This window comes from Athalia rosae, chromosome 7 (genome assembly GCF_917208135.1).
Source record: "Athalia rosae chromosome 7, iyAthRosa1.1, whole genome shotgun sequence".
In the NCBI taxonomy this organism is placed as follows: domain Eukaryota; kingdom Metazoa; phylum Arthropoda; class Insecta; order Hymenoptera; family Athaliidae; genus Athalia; species Athalia rosae.
Genome location: NC_064032.1, coordinates 1,533,970 through 1,552,595, shown reverse-complemented (window position 1 = coordinate 1,552,595; position 18,626 = coordinate 1,533,970). Strand labels below are relative to the sequence as shown.

Sequence of the window (18,626 nt, the reverse complement as noted above, 5' to 3'; positions counted from 1 at the left end):
AAAGAATCTTGAGACTTCCTCGGGGAGTTTGAATTCCTGAAATCAGAAAGCAAACTGCAATATATTAGTAGCCAGAGACAGCCTGTGAACAACATCTGATTAGCAATGACCTTAAAAACTAAAATGCTAAAACCTAACACCTGTAAGAAAATTTTATTATTATTAATGATCTGAAAGGTAAAATTTTGATTAGTATCTTACAAATAATCCCGTGGAAGTCAAGTACCAGGCACAAAAAGGTGCGATAGTACTTGATTCCTTACAATTTTTCGGTTTTTGGGTTTAAAACGCACAAGGCGTTGACATTTATGTTTTAAGTGCCAAGTCCGCGCGCATACGAGCAGCAGCGACGGAACTTGGGTTTATATTTTACTTTAAATACCTGAAAGAAAATCTCTCACATCAAGTTTTTGAAGCGCCTTGCAAGATGGCAAGTCACGCTAAAAATGGCCCAATCGGGCGTACAAGACATAAAATATATAAACACATAACATGCGATTCCTCGTCCGCGCGCTATATACCCGCGCGAGCAGCGTCAGACTTGGAATATTTATGCTAATGGAAATCGAAGAAATGCAATTTTTAATCGCATCCTTCTATTCCAATTAACATTGGGGAGTGGAAAGGGGGAAGGTTTGAAAATTTGTGGCGTGGCGGTCGGTGGTCCTCTTCGACGCGACGTCTTCGAGCTCAACGTCCACCTCACTTCCATGCACCACGGCTGGTACGGAGAGCAAAGCGGACGCATTTTGCCCATTCCAAGTGACCGCAAATATTACAGGAAAGCAAAGAACTCGATCTAATTTAATTTATTAAGTTGGGAAAGAAGAGTGTCTATCAGATCTCAGCAAAGAGACCTAAGAGATCACTTGAAAAGAATTGTGAGAAAAATATAAGGTGAAATATTGCAAAAAATAAGCTAACGCAATTTAATGAACTCTACTCAATTGATCACTTGGAATTGCTGTGGACAGAAAAGTTATACACTTCCGATTTCTTGCCTACCCATATTGTTCAGCCCACATCCCACCCAACGGTTAAAACTATGACTTGCACACTCGCACTCACATACTGCACATACATACCAATTAGAGACCCTTCGCGAAACATGAATTTACCTATACCTGCCTTTCACCTATATTTATCCAAGAAATGATTTTACTGACGAAAACCCCCGATTCATACCAGCGCCGGCGCTCCGACATATTCGGTTCACATTCACATTGTCAAACTTTTGACAACTGACTCTACAGAGAAAAAAAAAAATAGAAAAAAGATCTTCTCAAAGTGTAAGTGTGTTCAGGCTGCCCAAGCCTCGGCAGAAGCCGTGATTTTGAAGAGGTGTGTGTTCTTTAGGCCGAAATGATTCAAATTTGTATATTTTTAACTAGAAAAAACTAAGGGCTGTGTGTGTAGGGGAAAAAAATTCCCATATGTTTGTACATCTCATTCATACCAATCTTACTCATACATATCACATTCATTGCCGTGGTATCTCGTTCAAAGACTCACCATTACCTGTTGTGTGTGAAAATATAGTACGGGCTGCCCATGCCCTGGCAGAAGCCAAAGAATTTATCAAATTTTGAAAAGGTGTGTGTTTTTGTAAGCCGAAATTTATATTCAACATTGAAAATCTTTGAATAATACTAGTGACTCGATTTCAATTGATTTTAATTTTTTAATACTTTGATATAATTTCATTGGAATCTTTGCAAAAAGGAATTTAATCGATCTCATATCTATTTGTACTGACAATTAGAAAAAAAAGCTAAGGGCTTGAAGATTTGTGTGTGGGAGGAAAAAATCTTATATGATTAGACATCCTAGCTATTGTTAATTTGAATTTACTTTCTTAATATACGTACTGAGCGCAGACTTAACAGTTAAAACTAATTAAAACTTAATATATTTATGTTAAAACTAAATAACAATTCTTAAGTTATTTTCTTTATTCCTTAAATATGTGTGTTGTGTGTACACAATATAGGCTGCCCAAGCCCCGGCTGAAGCCGTAATTAATAAATTGTTAAATTTGTGTATTTTTATCAGCCAAAATTCATCAAACTTTGGAGATCTTGGAATGATTTGACTAACGTGATTCTTATGAATCGAAATATTTACAATAAACTTTTGAGAATTTCATTTAGAATCGTATTGAAAAATATTATTAGCAAAATGATGATATACTTCATATTGATTGAGGGCTAAAAATATATGTGTATAGGATGGGATTCCTTATGACTAGTTTTTTGGTTATTTTTTTTTCTTAATGCTAACAAAATATGAAATAGGTAGTGGAGTAATATTTTTCCTTGTTCTGCATTCCATCTCATTGTCAGAAAATAAAAGGTTGTCGAAGATTCTTCTCAATTCAAAAATTTGAAAATCCTAATTTATCCATCAGACTTAATCGTAATCTTAATTATTTTCATACTTAATCTATACCTTAAATATTTTCATACTTAATCTATACCTTAAATATTTTCATACTTAATCTATACGATGTCCGCGGTAGTTTCTTGATGCTTAATCGGATACTTAAAATTAACAAGAGAATCAGGGAGAAGAGAAGATGTTGAGAAATATGTATTTACATATTCATAAGTTGAAGTTGATTAACTTTGAATGAAGGAAAATGGAAAATGATTGAAAAATTTTTCATTTTCAAAAAACTAATCACAAAGTTTTAAATTGGTTGGAGCTGCTGAACATACCTGATTCTCATAGAGAAAGTGAAACTATGGTAAAGGACCACCATTCGAACGACTAAATTTTTCCTACCGTTAAGTGATCGACGTAAACGAGATCAATCACTGAAAATTACTACAAAATTCAAGAAAACGCGTGGGCCGATCAAACGATGGTCTTTACCGGTGCCTATGAGCTGCACACTCTTGCTTACAAGGTTGGTGGATGATGATGATTTTATTTGAATAGTTTATAATCTAAAAACTATTCGTTAACTGACTAATAGATGCTTATAGATTGACTGACTGAATGATATTGCAAAAGAATTCTATATCTGTGACTCTACAAAGTGCAGGTGCGCTATGCTCAACGGCAACCAAACCTGCCATTACCTGAGCTAATAAAATTATTTTTAAATCTAAAAGTACCGCCACGCCAAGAGAAATGGGGAAGGGGGTAAACTTATAACTAGTTATAAAATACAACGACCCGATGCCAGCGTTCACCATCGCGTGAGCTGGCAAACAAATCGAGGAAATCTGACTGCTGGGACTTACCCCATCGCTGCCGGTACCAAAACCGGACCCGAGCTGGTTCCCAAGCTCGGGGGTCTTGGATTTTACCCGGAAGTCTCTGCCTCCCTGATGGCTAAAGATGTGTAGTAGGTGTGATGTGATGCTCCCACGAAGAACGATGCTCTAAAATTGGCGAGGAAAAAAACCATGAATAACGAAAATCAAAAAAATTCGTGAATTCAGAGAAATAAGTGGTTGTATAAAATTTTAAGTACCGAGATTTTTCACTTTATGTGGATGGTGATGATCACCTACAGTCGAGGTGACTCCATTACATGTGCAGCATAGATATATCGCATGCAGTAAAAACGATTATCTGCAATAAAAAATTTCAAAAATTTTATAAAGAATTCAAAATTTGTAAAAAATGATATGAAAAATATTTTAATTTCAAACCCACCAATTTTTCCTGAATCTGGTGAATATTGTAGACATCTGCTTGAAATAGCTATATCGGATTCTTTCAGGAAATTCCAATTACAGAGATTTAAATATCAGAGATCCGGTTGAAGTAGCTATCGGATTCTTTCGGAAAATTTCAAACTCGAAGATTTTCCACGTAACGTTTAAGAGTCGACGATTACCCAGCAGGAACATTGTTATCTAAAACTGAATATCAAAACTTTTATTCCAATCAATTCCGTACACGCAAGCAACAAGAATCAAGGAATTCGGAAAGAATCAGCCGAAAAACTATCAAATTCCAAACTCACCATTTTTTTTTTGGAAGTCTAGTGCACAGGGATCCGCTTCAAGAAGCTTCGAGATCCTTTTCAGCCGTGTGTTGCAGGCTCCGAGTTCTGTAATGCATAATAAAACGCATATAAATATCGCAGTTGTAAATAAAATCTAAGATGGAATAATAATCGCATGTACCGCGTCCGTATTCACGGGAAAAATCACATCCCGGCATTCTAATTGTTAAGAAACTAACAATGAGCGAAAAATAATATCTTCACCTCTGTTCGGCCACTAATGCGCAGTAAACTACGAACAAGCTCAAACAAGTATACCGCAGTAGTCAACAATTTCGAAAATCAACAATTCAAAACGAAAAAATATTAACCCCAAATCGAGATATCAATGCGACGTGGTAATTGTTGTTGCGAAGCAAAAGTTTGAACGCGTGAACGAGTCGTACCGAGTCCAGCCGAAGACACCCGACCGCCAGCGGCACGAAATGCCGCTGCAGAGAAATTTCGAGAAATTAATAAAATCAAATCTCACCAATTCCCATATCAGGAAGAGCGAATATCCGGTACGAATGCTCCGAGATATTTGTAGGCACCGATAGTGCAACTCAAATCGTCCGCGAAGATGTTAGGCTCGCTGCAAGAATTCAAAAATTATTCACAATGGCGACCGGTCTAGACTTGTTACGTCCCGTATCGCCACTATTAATATGTTTTAATAACGCAATCATACCGTCAGCTAACTCAAGCTGGTTCGAGTGATCCCATCGCTGATCGTCACTTGCTTCAGGATCCGATGTTACTACGTCTGGTTCGGATGAGCAGAGAATTTGGCGAAGATGACGCAAACAATTTGAAGATTCATGTTGAAATGGCGACGCCGGGAGAAAACCGGTCGTTTTTATACCAGCTCCCCCACTCCATTTAGCGAGCCAATCAGGAGCCGCGTAGCGGCGCGCTGTACCTCCGCGACTTTCGCTGACTTTGATACGACGTATCACTTATTTTTTACGTTCAATTTACCGGCGTTGCACACATAAAGGGGGAAGGTTTTTCGTTTATTCGTCAGATGATTAAAAATTCGTTCTTTTGCTAGTGCCAGAAGGGATGACCCTAATGGGTCATGTCCCGATTCCAGAATCCATTGCTCCGAGGCGGAGTCGAATTTCCAGGGAGTTACAGGGAGATCCTGCCGACTCGAATATCCAGGTTGAAATGACGACGCCGGCAAAAAACCGGCTCTATTTATACCAGCTCTCCCCTTCCAGCGAGCCGAGTAGAGGCGCGCTGCACCTCGCGACTTCCACAGACGTTGATACGGCGTATCGCCATATCATGGCGTTCAATTTAGCGGGTAGGTTCTCCGACAAATCGTCAGAAGATTCAGGATTCGTTCTTTTGCTAATGCCAGAAGGTATGACCCTCATGGGTCATGTCCCGAATGCAGAATCCATTGCTCCGAGGCGTAGTCGATCTTTTAGTGAGTTACAGGGAGATCCTGCCTACTCCAAGATCCAGGTACAAATGACGACGCCGGGAAAAAACCGGCTCTATTTATACGTGCTCTCCCCTTCCAGCGAGCCGAGTAGAGGCGCGCTACACCTCGCGACTTCCACAGACGTTGATACGGCGTATCGCCATATCATGGCGTTCAATTTAGCGGGTAGGTTCTCCGACAAATCGTCAGAAGATTCAGGATTCGTTCTTTTGCTAATGCCAGAAGGTATGACCCTCATGGGTCATGTCCCAAATCCAGAATCCATTGCTCCGAGGTAGAGTCGAATTTTCAGGGAGTTATAGGGAGGTCCAGCCGCCCCGAAGATCCACGTTGGAATGGCGTCGGCGGACCAGCGCTCGGTATTTATACTAGCTCCCCCTCACCCTAGAGCGAGCCAATCAGGGGACGCGTGGCGGCGCGCTGCACCTCGCGACTTCTGCCGCTTGATACGGGCCACCGTGATTACGACCGCGTTGAATTCAGCGGCGTTACATATAGGAGTGAGATGAGATTCTTCGACTGATGATTGAGAGACTCAGAATTTTTTCGACATCAGGGAGAGTTCAATTTACAGGCGGTTACACGGCGAACTGAACGATTTTTAGGGCCGTAGTATCAGCAATCAGAACCACCTGAAATGACGCGTTTCCAAACCACCTTAAATGAGGTAGCGTCCCCGGCTCGTTTCGATTTTTCCCGGGTGGAACGATCGCCAAGGGCACAGTTTGTAGAATATGTAATAGATTATATTTTCTACATCCTGTGCCTAAAGCCCTACGTAAACCACTAGCAGCTCAGCATCCCAATTTCGGCAAAATAGGATCTGGAACATACGATTGGAAAAAAAAATAATATAACAGACACTTTATATCATAATAAAGAGATGGTGATATACAGAAGTCCTAAATTTAGACATGGCATTTGCACTATGAATTGCACAGACAGATGAACATTACATGAATAAAAATCTTATGGATATATGGCCAATCAAAATTTGCGCAAGTCAACTACACCCAAAACATGCACGTACATGAAACACTACATGAATAACATGAAACACGAAACACCACAGACAAATATATAAATATCATAATTCACAATCACCTTATAACTAAACATCATTGTCAAAAAATAATCAAGACTAAAACAGTAGAAAATTTCACATAAAACATGCACACAAAATACTACACAAGGTACATAAAACGAGAAACCGAACAGACAAATAGATAACAACATAGAATCTATGATAATAATCAATTTTTACAATTACCTTATAACTTGAAGAGGTGTGTGTTTTTTAGGCCGAAATGATTCAAATTTGTATATTTTTAATGATAAAAAATTAAGGGCTGTGTTTGTAGGGAAAGAAAATTCCCATGTGTTTGTACATTTTATTCATACCAATCTTACTCATACATATCACATTCATTGCCGTGGTATTTCGTTCAAAGAGTCACCAATACCTGTTGTTTGTAAAAATATAGTACGGGCTGCCCATGCCCTGGCAGAAGCCAAAAATTTTATAAAATTTTGAAAAGGTGTGTGTTCTGAATGGCCAAAATATAATAATCTCTGAATGATTTATACATCAAATGACTACAAATGCGATTGAAAAAATTCAATGAGCTGGATTACTTGTGAATGAATGCAGTTATCATTGAAGATTTATATTACTAGTGAAAGAATTGAATTAATATCATGTAGGTCAATTTATCATGAAAAATCTTAAGGGCTGAAAGATATCTGTGTGAAGAAAAGAAAATTCTCATATGATTAGACATCCTATTCTTTTATTATCTGATACTATTACGGGCATCTTTGGGTGGGGGTTTCTGACCACTAAATGTACTTACAGTTGTTCCTTAGATGCTAAACTTATAATTAATTTTTTACCTAATTTACTTATTTTCTTATAATTATGATAGCATTGAAAAATATAATACGTTCAATACATCTATGCTTGTAATTAAATCCGCTCATACATCAGATTATTGTCATTTTCATAAAGTTTTTATACTCTAATTAAATTATTTAATATCACATCGAACCTTAAACTGAAATGTTCATTTATTGTTCTCACTGTCTTCTTTCTTCATTCTTCTTTCTTCGTTTTTCATTCTTCGATTTTGTTTTTTCTTTCCTATTGGGATACAAAGTTAAGAGTTTTTATCAAGGATGAAAATCGATTCTAAAATATGCTCTCGACATTCTCAGTCGAGTTATTCTGAGTTCAAATGAACCCCAATTTTTTAATGACGAAACAAAGCATGAAAAACTCCACGAAAAACTATATGTTTTTTTCATCCATTTATCATAATTAAAACGTAATTGAATCGAAAGAAATATGGTCAAATTCTAATGAGGAAGTAAAAATGATCTAGTCCATCACTATTGCTGTTTGAAAGTTATTTTCTTTCCTGTTAAATGAATTTTCTAAATTTCATCCCTGATTGTCGTTAAGGAACTGAATCTATGATGAAGACCACAATTCAAACGACAGAATGTTTTTAGCTGGTCACTGAACGACAAACGAAACCGATCACCATGAATTATAACATGAGTAGCAAACGCGCGAGCCGATTGAACCATGGTCTTCATACCTTTGCCATGAGCTGCACACTATTTCTTACAAGGTTGATAAATATTTGTTCATTCAATGGTTAATTTCCAAAAAACTAGTTGTCAACTGACTGAAAAACTGATTAATCAAACGATTAATCAATTGACTGTCTAACTGACTAACTTCAAATGATTTTGTAAATGAATTCTATACTTATGGCATTACAAGGTATATGTGTGCAATGCTCAATGACAGCCAAACCTACAATTACCTGAGCTAGTAAAATATATCTTATAATTAGAGTACCGCCACGCCACAGTGTATATTAAAATAAATTAAATGTAGAACACAAAATACAACAACTCCGATGCCTGCGTTCACCATTGTGTGAGCTGGCAAAGAAGCTGAGGAAGCCATAATGCATGCGACTCACCCCATCGTTGCTGGTACCAAGTCCAGACTCGAGCCGCCTCCAAGATCTCGAGAGTCTTGGATTTTACCCAGAATCTCTGCTTCCCTGATGGCTTTAGCTGTCTAGTAAGTTGAAGAAGGGGCGATGAGTCCAATATGTCGAAGGTAGTGTGAGGAACTTGTTGCGAGTAGATGATCACAGGATGAATGTAGTTGATGATCATCAAACAAAAAGTTTAGACAATGACCAAGAAGATCGCCTCTATGAGAATAATGAGAAGAAAATGTGAGTGTTGAGACGCAGGCAATTTACTATGATTACAATGAAAAAGTAGTCAAAAACTTAAATTACCAAGAATTGCTGCATTGTGCCGATGGTCGAAGATCGATCGAACGAGGAGACTTCATCAAGGAAAGCAAGATTGAATGTTTGTCGCATCGGTGGAAGAGTCTATGAGTGACATTCATGTGCCTGGAGAAAGAATTAAACAACTAGAATAAGACATACTTACGTTATAAGATGATGAATAAAAATGTTCGAATGCGAACTCACCAGCTATTGCAGTCTGGAATCTGATATTCCGATCGTAGACCCTTGTAGATCTGCATCATGCATGCAAGTCGAAATAATGACTAGTCACAGCTAGATAAGTAAGTACAACGACCCGAGACACTGTAATTCACAACAATATACGAATAAATACCACAGTTTTCTAGAAAAATTCCTGTTGCGTTGCAAATGGTGATGGTGCATAAAAACAAAAGCCTGCAACTCAAAGCTATATTCAATGCGTGAAAACTCGACGCCAACAACCGTTTCACGAAATCGAAAAGTGCAACACACGAAACTAAACAAATTGATTGTATGCGTAAAACTACTTTTCAAGTTTTGAGAGGCGGATGTTCGATTAACGCAGTATCTCGATCTCCCTGTGGATCGTGAAAGCTCGAATCGAGCCAAATGATAAATGTATAAACGGCGTTCTCTCAAAATCGATCAACAGTTAGAATTATCATTCCTACTTCACCAAATTAATCCACAACACGACTTACCCAGGCCGGAGACGGTTGTTCGTGAAAATCTTCCAGATTATTCTCAAAAGCTTTACAGCGATCGTGGTGGACTTGGCGGAAGTCAGCCCTTGAAATCAGGAGAGCAACTGAAGTCGGGGGTTCCTTCCGATGCATCAAAAATGGACAGTAAGAGTTCGACCGTTACTAGTCTGGATCAAAACTAACACGTAAGTTTAGCATAATAAATTATATAAAAAATTATAGACGCTAGCTTCGATTACACGACTGCTTCTACGATTTATTTCGACTCACTTACTGTTGCTAACCGACTATTCCACAAGAAGCTTCTCGACGCTCGAGACTGTCTTCTGTTTAAACCATCGCAATCTAGAAGGTTCGCGAACGTTCTGTGCCCCATATTCATTCTTGTATCTGCAGTGATAGGAAGTGCCTCGTATTCATTTTTGCCGAATAATCAACGACTCGTCCAGACATTTGTGAAATCGTGTAGGGATTCAGAGAAACCAGTATCGGTAAGTTTTGAATGATAAATTATATCAAAAATTATTATAGAGGCTAGCCTTGATTACACGATTGCTTCTACGATTTATTTCGACTCACTCGCTGTTGCTAACCGACTTTTCCTCAAGAAGCTTCTCGAAGCCCGAGACTGTCTTTTGTTTAAACCATCGCAATCTAGAAGGTTCGCGAACGTTCTGTGCCCCATATTCATTCGTGTATCCGCAGTGATAGGAAGTGCCTCGTATTCATTTTTGCCGAACAACCAACGACTCGTCCAGACATTTGTGAAATCCTGTAGAGATTCAGAAGAACCAGTATCGGTTGTTTGGATAAAGGACGAAGAATTTATTCGCGGAGAGTGCGGGTTTCGGATGGGATCGGATGTTCATCATGACGCCAAGTGCTGCGTCGTAGTTGGTAATTGATTGTTGCTCAATTAGTGCTGCTCTTGAGGACCTGAACAAGAAGTTCGAGCTCTGATTATGAGTAATTTGCAAGGTAATTTGTCACCTATATTGGAACAATGTTTTCCCAATAAAAATCTTCCCCATCTTAGAAAACCGCCAAATTTTAGCAAATGCCGATAAGTAACGCCACCGACATCCACTGCACGTGCTGAATTATTCAACCCTCTTGAATTAATTCGTTGTCTTTCAGGAGTCTGGAACCATTGGTCGTGGTGTTGTCGTCAGTCGAGAAATGTCCTTGTGATCCCTGCGTAGCAGAGTTACTCTGGTTATTACCGACAAAGCTTAAGGGATGCTGTAGGAAACACCTCTTGGTAAGTCACGCTTGAGAGAGAAATCTACCTTATCATCCCTTGAATTGAGCAGCGGAAAATCACCCCCGAGTTTCCCTCAAATCCTGTGTGTCATAACGAGCGGGTTTATCAAAAAATGCGAAAAATGTTCAGTTTTTGCATTGCATCTGAAAATTTGGATTCACAAGAAATAGGTAATGTACTTACAGCGTGGATTAATGGCTGAGATTTTCGTTCCATTTGTAAATGAACTTTTTACTTCGACCAATTTATGGGTTACCTAAAATTTATAATTTTACAATTTTTTTTTGTTTACTTTTCTTTATTTTTAGTGAGACAGTTATAAAATAAAAAACAATTTTTTTTACTCCGGATAAAATTTTTTGAAAATGCAGATATAAAGGTGAATCAAGTGCTAAACTCGAATCGAACCTTGCATAATTTATGGGATGTACGCTCCGCTACGGCATTATTATTAAATTCGCATTGAAACTCCGTTAAGTTAATAGATGTTTCTGCGGAGCATCGTTGGGAGGGGGTGAGGGTTGTACGTATACGGTATATTTTCTATGTGGACATTCGAAGCCAATATATTTTCTTTTCATCCCCTTTTTCATCCCGCGCCAACAACCCCCGACTAACTTATACTAAGCACTTAACATGAGTCAACAGCCTCGAAACTATCCATCGTTTTCATCCCTTATACAGCAGCTAGAACTTCGGCTCGCCTATATACCGCGAATAAAACGGAACGACATTATTCGCCCCCTCATTTTCAACCCCCCTTTATTTTTTTCTTCCACCATCTCTTCTTCCCCTCATACCCAGTCGCATCTCTCGTCTCCCGTATACTTATAACTACTCGCGGATGACCCCGCGACAAAACTATTCAAGTAGATAGCTATAAAGTTTCTACGGTACGGCAGTTATTGTGCATTTATTTCTGTGCAGTCACGGGAATTTATTTTATATGATATATGTATAATATATATCTATACGCATCTATCTGTACATGGGGGAGCCTCGCCTGCACCCCACAATATAGAATTACAACGCAGAGCGATGTCGTATTTATATCTCATATCTTTCAACATCTGAAATATTCCTCGCGATTAAAATCACGCTTGCAATTGCAATTATAAATGTTGCGTTGTCAATTGATATTCATGTTATTCATTTGATCTTTGTCTCAATTTGTACACCGATCATCCAATCGTGATAATGTCAATCAAATACGTATGGAAAGAAAGAAAAAAAATTATATTGCATCGCAATCCAGATCCTCGAGGAAAAAATTCGTACAAAAACGGATTCGTTTTAATTTCTTCCACATCGTAGGGCAAAATTAGTCTGAATAAAGAATAGAAGAAAGAAGATGAAAATCATGAAAAAATAAAATTTATTTTTCGCCCTTTTTTCTATAACTTTCATTTTGATTTTCTCGCAACCCCCTTAATGTGGAATACTGTATGTATACCTATGTTACATACCTACCTATGTATGTACAACTGATTTCGCTATACATAGGTATATACACCTAACTTTTTACCACAAGAAAGTCACCCCATTGGTTGTTCGGTCTCTCCAATAGAATCATTTTCCGGAGGTGCGCAGGTTCCGTGAGGTAAATCACGCCTACAAAATAACTTTGGAGGGTGAATATCTCCCTGAATTTCTATTGGTTAAGACCCCTTAGCCAATAAACATCCCCGTATGTATTATTGATCCGCAAAAATAACTTTGAAAATTGTCGAACTTTCCTCCCTTTTTTTTGTTATCTACATTACTTCTATCTCATCTATTTTTTAATGTTTTTTTCATTTTTTTACCCCTATTTTTCCTCAACATTTCTTTGCTATATACGTGTAATACTGAGCGAAATGTTTTACGACTTCCCCATCTCGCTGTGCTACAGAATAAATTTATCTGTAGATATATACCAACAATTTCAACTTTCCTCTGCCAGTATAATATATGTGAAAGCTACGATGAATTATTCAAACGCCAATACGCAGATTTTTTTCATTTCTTTTCATCCCAAGCACTGCTGAGATTTCCGCATGATATCTTGCATAGGTCGAAGTATTCGAATTTTCTCGGTCTACGAGGGAGCCCAAGTTTAGCTGGAGTCAGGTAGCCACGGGCGTGCGGTTTGTTGTGGGGCGTAACCTCTGCTCAGCCCTGAAGGTGACGTCTCACAACAAAGCGCTACCCTGCTGGCTACCTGACTCCAGCAAAGCTCGGGTTTGCTGCTGAATTGAGAAATTCGAATATTTCAACCCATGCATTGATGGCGATAAATCAAAGTGGGTCTACAACTAAAACCAATCGATATGTCTTATAATTTTTCTGCTCCTAATAGTGAATAATTGATGATTACTTGATCGATTACATGAGTAGATGATTTTGGCTTTCAGATTTGGATTCCTGAGCTGTTTATACGTGAGATCACTCTTGAAAAGCCAAAAAAAATTTCGATTTTTGAGTAAAAAATGAATCATTTTTTAATTGGGTTTAATGTGCTTTTCTGACGTATTTTGACCTCAGGAATCCGAATCTAAAAGAAAAATTGACCTATCTCTAAAATTGACCGAGTTATCGCCAATTTTCAGCTTTTTGGGGTCAAAAATAAAAAATTAATTTTTTGGTCTATCTTAATGTAATTTAAGCTCAGGAATCTGAATCTGAAAGAAAAATTGATCTATTTTGAAAAATAACCGAGTTATCTCTATTTTTTTGCATTTTTTGGCATAAATTTGAGGATATCTCGAAGGGAAAAAATCGTAGCTCAATTTGGACCACGGATTCGTGTTCCTGAGGTCAAAATACATAAGAAAAGTGCCATACGATCAATTTTAAAAAATAAAAATTTTTGGCCAAAATTTGAGATTTTTCCAAGGGGTACCCCTTACGATTTTTTCAAATTTTGACCAAAAATTTTTATTTTTTAAAATTGATCGTATGGCACTTTTCTTATGTATTTTGACCTCAGGAACACGAATCCGTTGTCCAAATTAAGCTACGATTTTTTCCCTTTGAGATATCTCCATTTTTATGGTAAAAAATGCGAAAAAATGGAGATAACTCGGTTATTTTTCAAAATAGATCAATTTTTCTTTCAGATTCAGATTCCTGAGCTTAAATTACATCAAGATAGACTAGAAAATCAATTTTTCATTTTTGACCCCAAAAAGCTGAAAATTGGCGATAACTCGGTCAATTTTAGAGATGGGTCAATTTTTCTTTTAGATTCGGATTCCCGAGGTCAAAATACGTAAGAAAAACATATTAAACCCAATTAAAACAATGATTTATTTTTTGCTCAAAAATCGAATTTTTCTTTGGTTCTTCAAAAGTATTCTCACATATAATCAGCTCAGGAATCCAAATCTAAAAGCCAAAATCATCTACTCGTGCAATCGATCGAGTAATCATCGTAAAAAGTACTTCGTTTTTGGGCCAAAAATTGACTTTTTTATTGGGGTTCATATGGTATTCTTATGTATTTTGATCTTAGGAAACTGAATCTGCAAGCCAAATTGATCTATCTATGAAATTGGTCGAGTTATCGCCAATTTTTTACCTTTTGGAGCAGATAAATTGAAATATCTGGGTGAGAAAAATTCGTAGATTGACCAAAAAAGCTCTCAACTTGTGTGTAGAATACAATGATATCAAATTGAAAAAAAATGATGGGACAAAAATTTTAACGACGAAAGAAAATGAATGCGTGCAGTGCTGGTATACATAAAATTCTTGCTGTTCGGATTTATCTGTTGAAAGGTTTTAGAATAAAATTTATGGAGATTCTAATACGAGACGCGCTACATTTTTTTTCTCACCATCTGTCGAATCCCAGGGACACAAAAAAAAAAGGGAACTGGAAACTGAAAAAAGAGCTGAGTTAATTGAAATTTTTACGTTCATTTATCTATACGCCGCAACGCGAGGGTCCAGAGGAAAATTGTGGGAAGACGTATTTTGATAGCGAATTTATAGTATATAATATTCAAATAGTACTAGACATAAAGTACCCACATTGTGCTGTGGCAATTTGTAATAACAGTTTATAGAAAAATTACCAACACTCAGTTAGATAAACAGGGATTCAATGTACTCTGTTTTCATAACGAAAATACGCGGGCCTTGGTATTGCTACGACAACACCGCGTATCATATCCTTAGTGAATATCGATGTCAGGATATAAGCGAGATGGATATTCAATATGAAAAGACGAATAAATTAAAAATAAAAAAGAATAAGGGAATTCTCTGTCATCCTACAAGTCATACGTCTTCTTGGGATTAATTCGATGTTGAATACATTACGTACTTGCATACATAGGTATTTGAATTGTTTAATCCGAGGTTTAATCTTTCATCTTAATTACAGTGCGACCCGATTTCCATCTTTATGTTACTTAGATACACAGGCGCCCGCGTTCGGTAATTAATTATAATTAAAATTAAATTAAATGGGGTTACTCGAAAGTGCAAGGACATTACACTACCGCTCGAAATGATCGTATGCCGTGAATTCGAGGACCCCTTTCAACGAAGCAAAAACATCGGTGATCTACACCCTGGAAAATATTATAAATGTCCTAAGAATTATATTATATATGTTCATGTATATATGTATCTCCTTACAGTTACAACCCCTTGTAGGTATAATATATATAAATTATCGTGACGACGCACTTATTCTCGTATTATAGGTATCTATGATCATCTCGTGTAATAATTGAAGAAAAAAAATGTCTTCTCGTTTTTCTTCTGGTTCTACATTTTTTTCTTTCTAATTATTCTGCAGTTAATTATATAAAATGTCATCGTAGAGATCGTCGCGTTTCGCAACGACGAGTAATGAATTTTTCGAAATTAATCGAGTTGAAGTTTTGATGAATACAAAAATGTGTAAATTTTTTTCGAATTTGAATTTGAATCTCTCTTTTTTTTTTCACGCAATACGCGGGATTAAAACCTGCAACCCGTATACGAGGTCGTGGGGGTGAAGTGGGACACATGCATTACATAAATTGAACACTCCCCATACGCGATATACGAATGACAAAAAAATATCCAATCGGAGATATGTGTTCGTAAATGTGTCGCCCGCATTTATTATATTTATATTTATAGATTCAAAACGATCTGTAGTACCCGCGATATTATCCGGACTGCAAATCTAACAGCGAGAGCGAAACCAACCAGAGATTGGTAAAGAGGAAAAGCAATGTAATAAATACAAATCACGTTCGATACATACAACGGTAATATTATGTGAAAACCCACGTACAGACGCCCGTGACAAATCAAACTATATACATATACATTTCGTACAAAGCCACGTGTGCGTAGGACCTGAAAGTGTACCATAATGTGAAGAAGGGTGGATATAATATTTTGCGTGGAAAAACTATTCCTACCTATATCTCCCAGTGTTATAGATTTATATTGTATGGGTTATGTATGAGATTGAGATAAATTTATGGTGGTCGGTATACAGGGTGTAATCGCACTCGATGTCGGTGGTCTGGTTTTGGTGGTGGGTCATGCTGTATATCCCAGTAAAATTCAGGGTGCAACGTATCGATCAAATTGATTAAATGGCGCTCAATTCATCCCATCCATCGCTATATCAATAACATTTCTCTCTCCCTACGCATGCAGAGCTCTCTCTTGTTCTTTTCTGATTTATTTTTTCTAATTTTTTTGCTCCTCTCTCTACGTGATATTCGAAAGATTTTTACTTACAAGCCCCTGCATCGCCATTTCTAATCACTTTTACAATATTACTTCTCTCTCTCTCTCTCTCTCTGTTTTTCTCAAAAACAAACTTCAAAATCCTGATAAACTTCTTCTTTCTTTTGCTGCCGTAAATTATTTGATTTCCTTTTGCATTTTGCAGAATAAATGTGCAGTCATAAAGAAGAGAAGAAGCACGTATAACCATCGCCCGTATAGCAAGTGCAGAAGTCAATTAGCAGAGTGGAATCGGGAGTATAAGTCGTTATAAGCCAGGGATGAAATTGAGACAGATGAAGGTTGAATCCCGTTGATTATTGAGGGGGATGCGATTTGGCCATTAAGGGTCTGGATTGTGTACGTATGTAGATAAAACTAGAACGTTAGATACAACATGTATAGCGAGTTATCTTATATCCTACGTTGTTATTTATCTGATCGTTTTTTTTCCGATTATTTAAACGTTCAATCGCATTTTTCTTTTTCTTTTCTCAGGTCGTATTTTCATTGAACGCAACGAATCTCTGCAGCTCGGAAGCATCGTTTCCGGTTCAGAGGGGATCTCGTGTATTCCGAGGGTTCGCGTACGTAGAGAAGACAGACGACAAATCACCGCGTTTTAGCTGAAACCAATTCTCATTTCCCACCCTCTTTTCTGGAAGGTAGATGAGGAAAATATTACAATACTTAAGCTAAACGGACACATTTCTCAATCCGAGGTAACACAACAAACTACAAACACTATTCTATACACCCACACACATGGTACAGATACACAAGGTAAAGGTCATTTGGTAAAGCTTGGTGATCTGCTTGTGCTTTTTCTTATTTGTTTTACGAAAAAGTAACAATTTTATTGCTTCATTTATTCAACTGAAACTGTGCGTAATGTGTCACGCTCTGAATTGGCATGAAGCCAGCTTCGTCGTCCACAGTGGTGTTGTTTACGCCAAATGTTCTCGATTATATTCGAGTGTTGATGTGACCGTGAATGACCGAAATTGGAGAACGTCTACTTTCACCGGTGAATCTCAACAGATGCCAAAAAGAAAAATCGAATACTTTCGTACATCGTTGTACATTCGTACATTACTGCATGGCGAATTTCAACAAGTCAGAAATAAGGGTATTTAGCAAATATTTCGGACGTACAATAATCAAACGTGTGAAAGACGACATTTTCCAGATTTCGATGTTTCACAGTTGTTTCGGAATATTTTATTCCTCTATTTAACGCTGGAATTTTTCATTTGCTTGCATGAGCATTTTAGGTAAAGTAATTTTATACATGTTTCTGTTTCTGTGTCTTATTGCCAACCAAACTGGTCGGGGACAATAACGACGTAAAGTCGATGTACAAAGGGGATTACAATTCATATGAGTGTGAACGTTAAAATTTTTTTCAGCTGTCTCGTATATGTGACCCACATTATTGTAAACTAGAAGGCGTTAACAACAGTAACATTGGCACTGGATTAACACCACGCGATTCAAATGGATACACACTTGAATAGGGGATGTGAATCGAGCTGCCAAATGGTCGCTTTTGCACCCCTCCAGAGGCTTGTTAAACGGCGTACGTTGATCCTTGGGGAAAATGACTTTGGTTTTATTCGTCGTCGTACGGTAAGCCGAACTGGGAATAATTTCAACTTCAATAATTACAGTCACGAGCGATGGTATCCTTTGTAACACAAGTACGAAGAGAGTGTAAAAAAATTAAATCACGAATCGTTATTGCGTCGAGGGAATAGATTGCGCTAATAATTTTTTTTTTTTTCTTTTCTTCGGTCACCGTTCTCTTGGTAATATGTATTAGGTATGTGCATAAAATGCGTCGATACGTGTGCGATAATGGTCAAAGATTTTTCTGTCACGTGTCGTTTGGTTGCGGAGATCATCGAAGCTGACAGGATCAGCCAGGGAAAACTTGACTTTTGTGTTTGATGTGCATGTGTACCTTCACGTATAGAAGGCAGGATTCGATCGCGTGCATTTTGGGGTTCCGGAGTAGCTGCACGTCCTATCCATGATCCAGCGAACTGCGTAGCGAGCAACGACGACATCCGTTTCCGGTTGCGATTTTGACGCGCGGCATGGTACAGTGAATTGCACCGTGGCGTAGTTATGTATGTGCAGGGTACGAGAGCGAGGG

At 37.7% G+C, this 18,626-nt stretch overlaps 3 long non-coding RNA genes across 6 annotated transcripts; 1 reads left to right on the top strand and 2 right to left on the bottom strand.

Moving 5' to 3' along the window:
• Positions 1-305: 305 nt before the first annotated feature.
• On the bottom strand, positions 306-4,537 carry LOC125501908. The gene is made up of 5 exons (XR_007279645.1): positions 4,494-4,537; positions 3,980-4,066; positions 3,667-3,875; positions 3,482-3,582; positions 306-3,389 (listed from the first exon to the last, which is right to left on the bottom strand). It is a non-coding gene; the product is annotated as an uncharacterized LOC125501908 (long non-coding RNA).
• Positions 4,538-6,739: 2,202 nt separating this feature from the next.
• On the bottom strand, positions 6,740-12,927 carry LOC125501696. 3 transcript variants are annotated; one of them, XR_007279300.1, is made up of 8 exons: positions 10,931-12,927; positions 10,773-10,827; positions 9,758-10,677; positions 9,481-9,661; positions 8,981-9,100; positions 8,780-8,899; positions 8,450-8,689; positions 6,740-7,596 (listed from the first exon to the last, which is right to left on the bottom strand). It is a non-coding gene; the product is annotated as an uncharacterized LOC125501696 (long non-coding RNA). The 3 variants fall into 3 exon arrangements; XR_007279299.1 differs by having other exon boundaries at positions 9,481-9,650; XR_007279301.1 differs by having other exon boundaries at positions 6,740-7,591; positions 9,481-9,650.
• On the top strand, positions 10,322-17,730 carry LOC125501697. Of its 2 annotated transcripts, none has more exons than XR_007279302.1 (3): positions 10,322-10,461; positions 10,621-10,744; positions 16,635-17,730. It is a non-coding gene; the product is annotated as an uncharacterized LOC125501697 (long non-coding RNA). The 2 variants fall into 2 exon arrangements; XR_007279303.1 differs by lacking the exon at positions 10,322-10,461 and having other exon boundaries at positions 10,619-10,744; positions 16,635-16,828; positions 16,967-17,730.
• Positions 17,731-18,626: the final 896 nt, after the last annotated feature.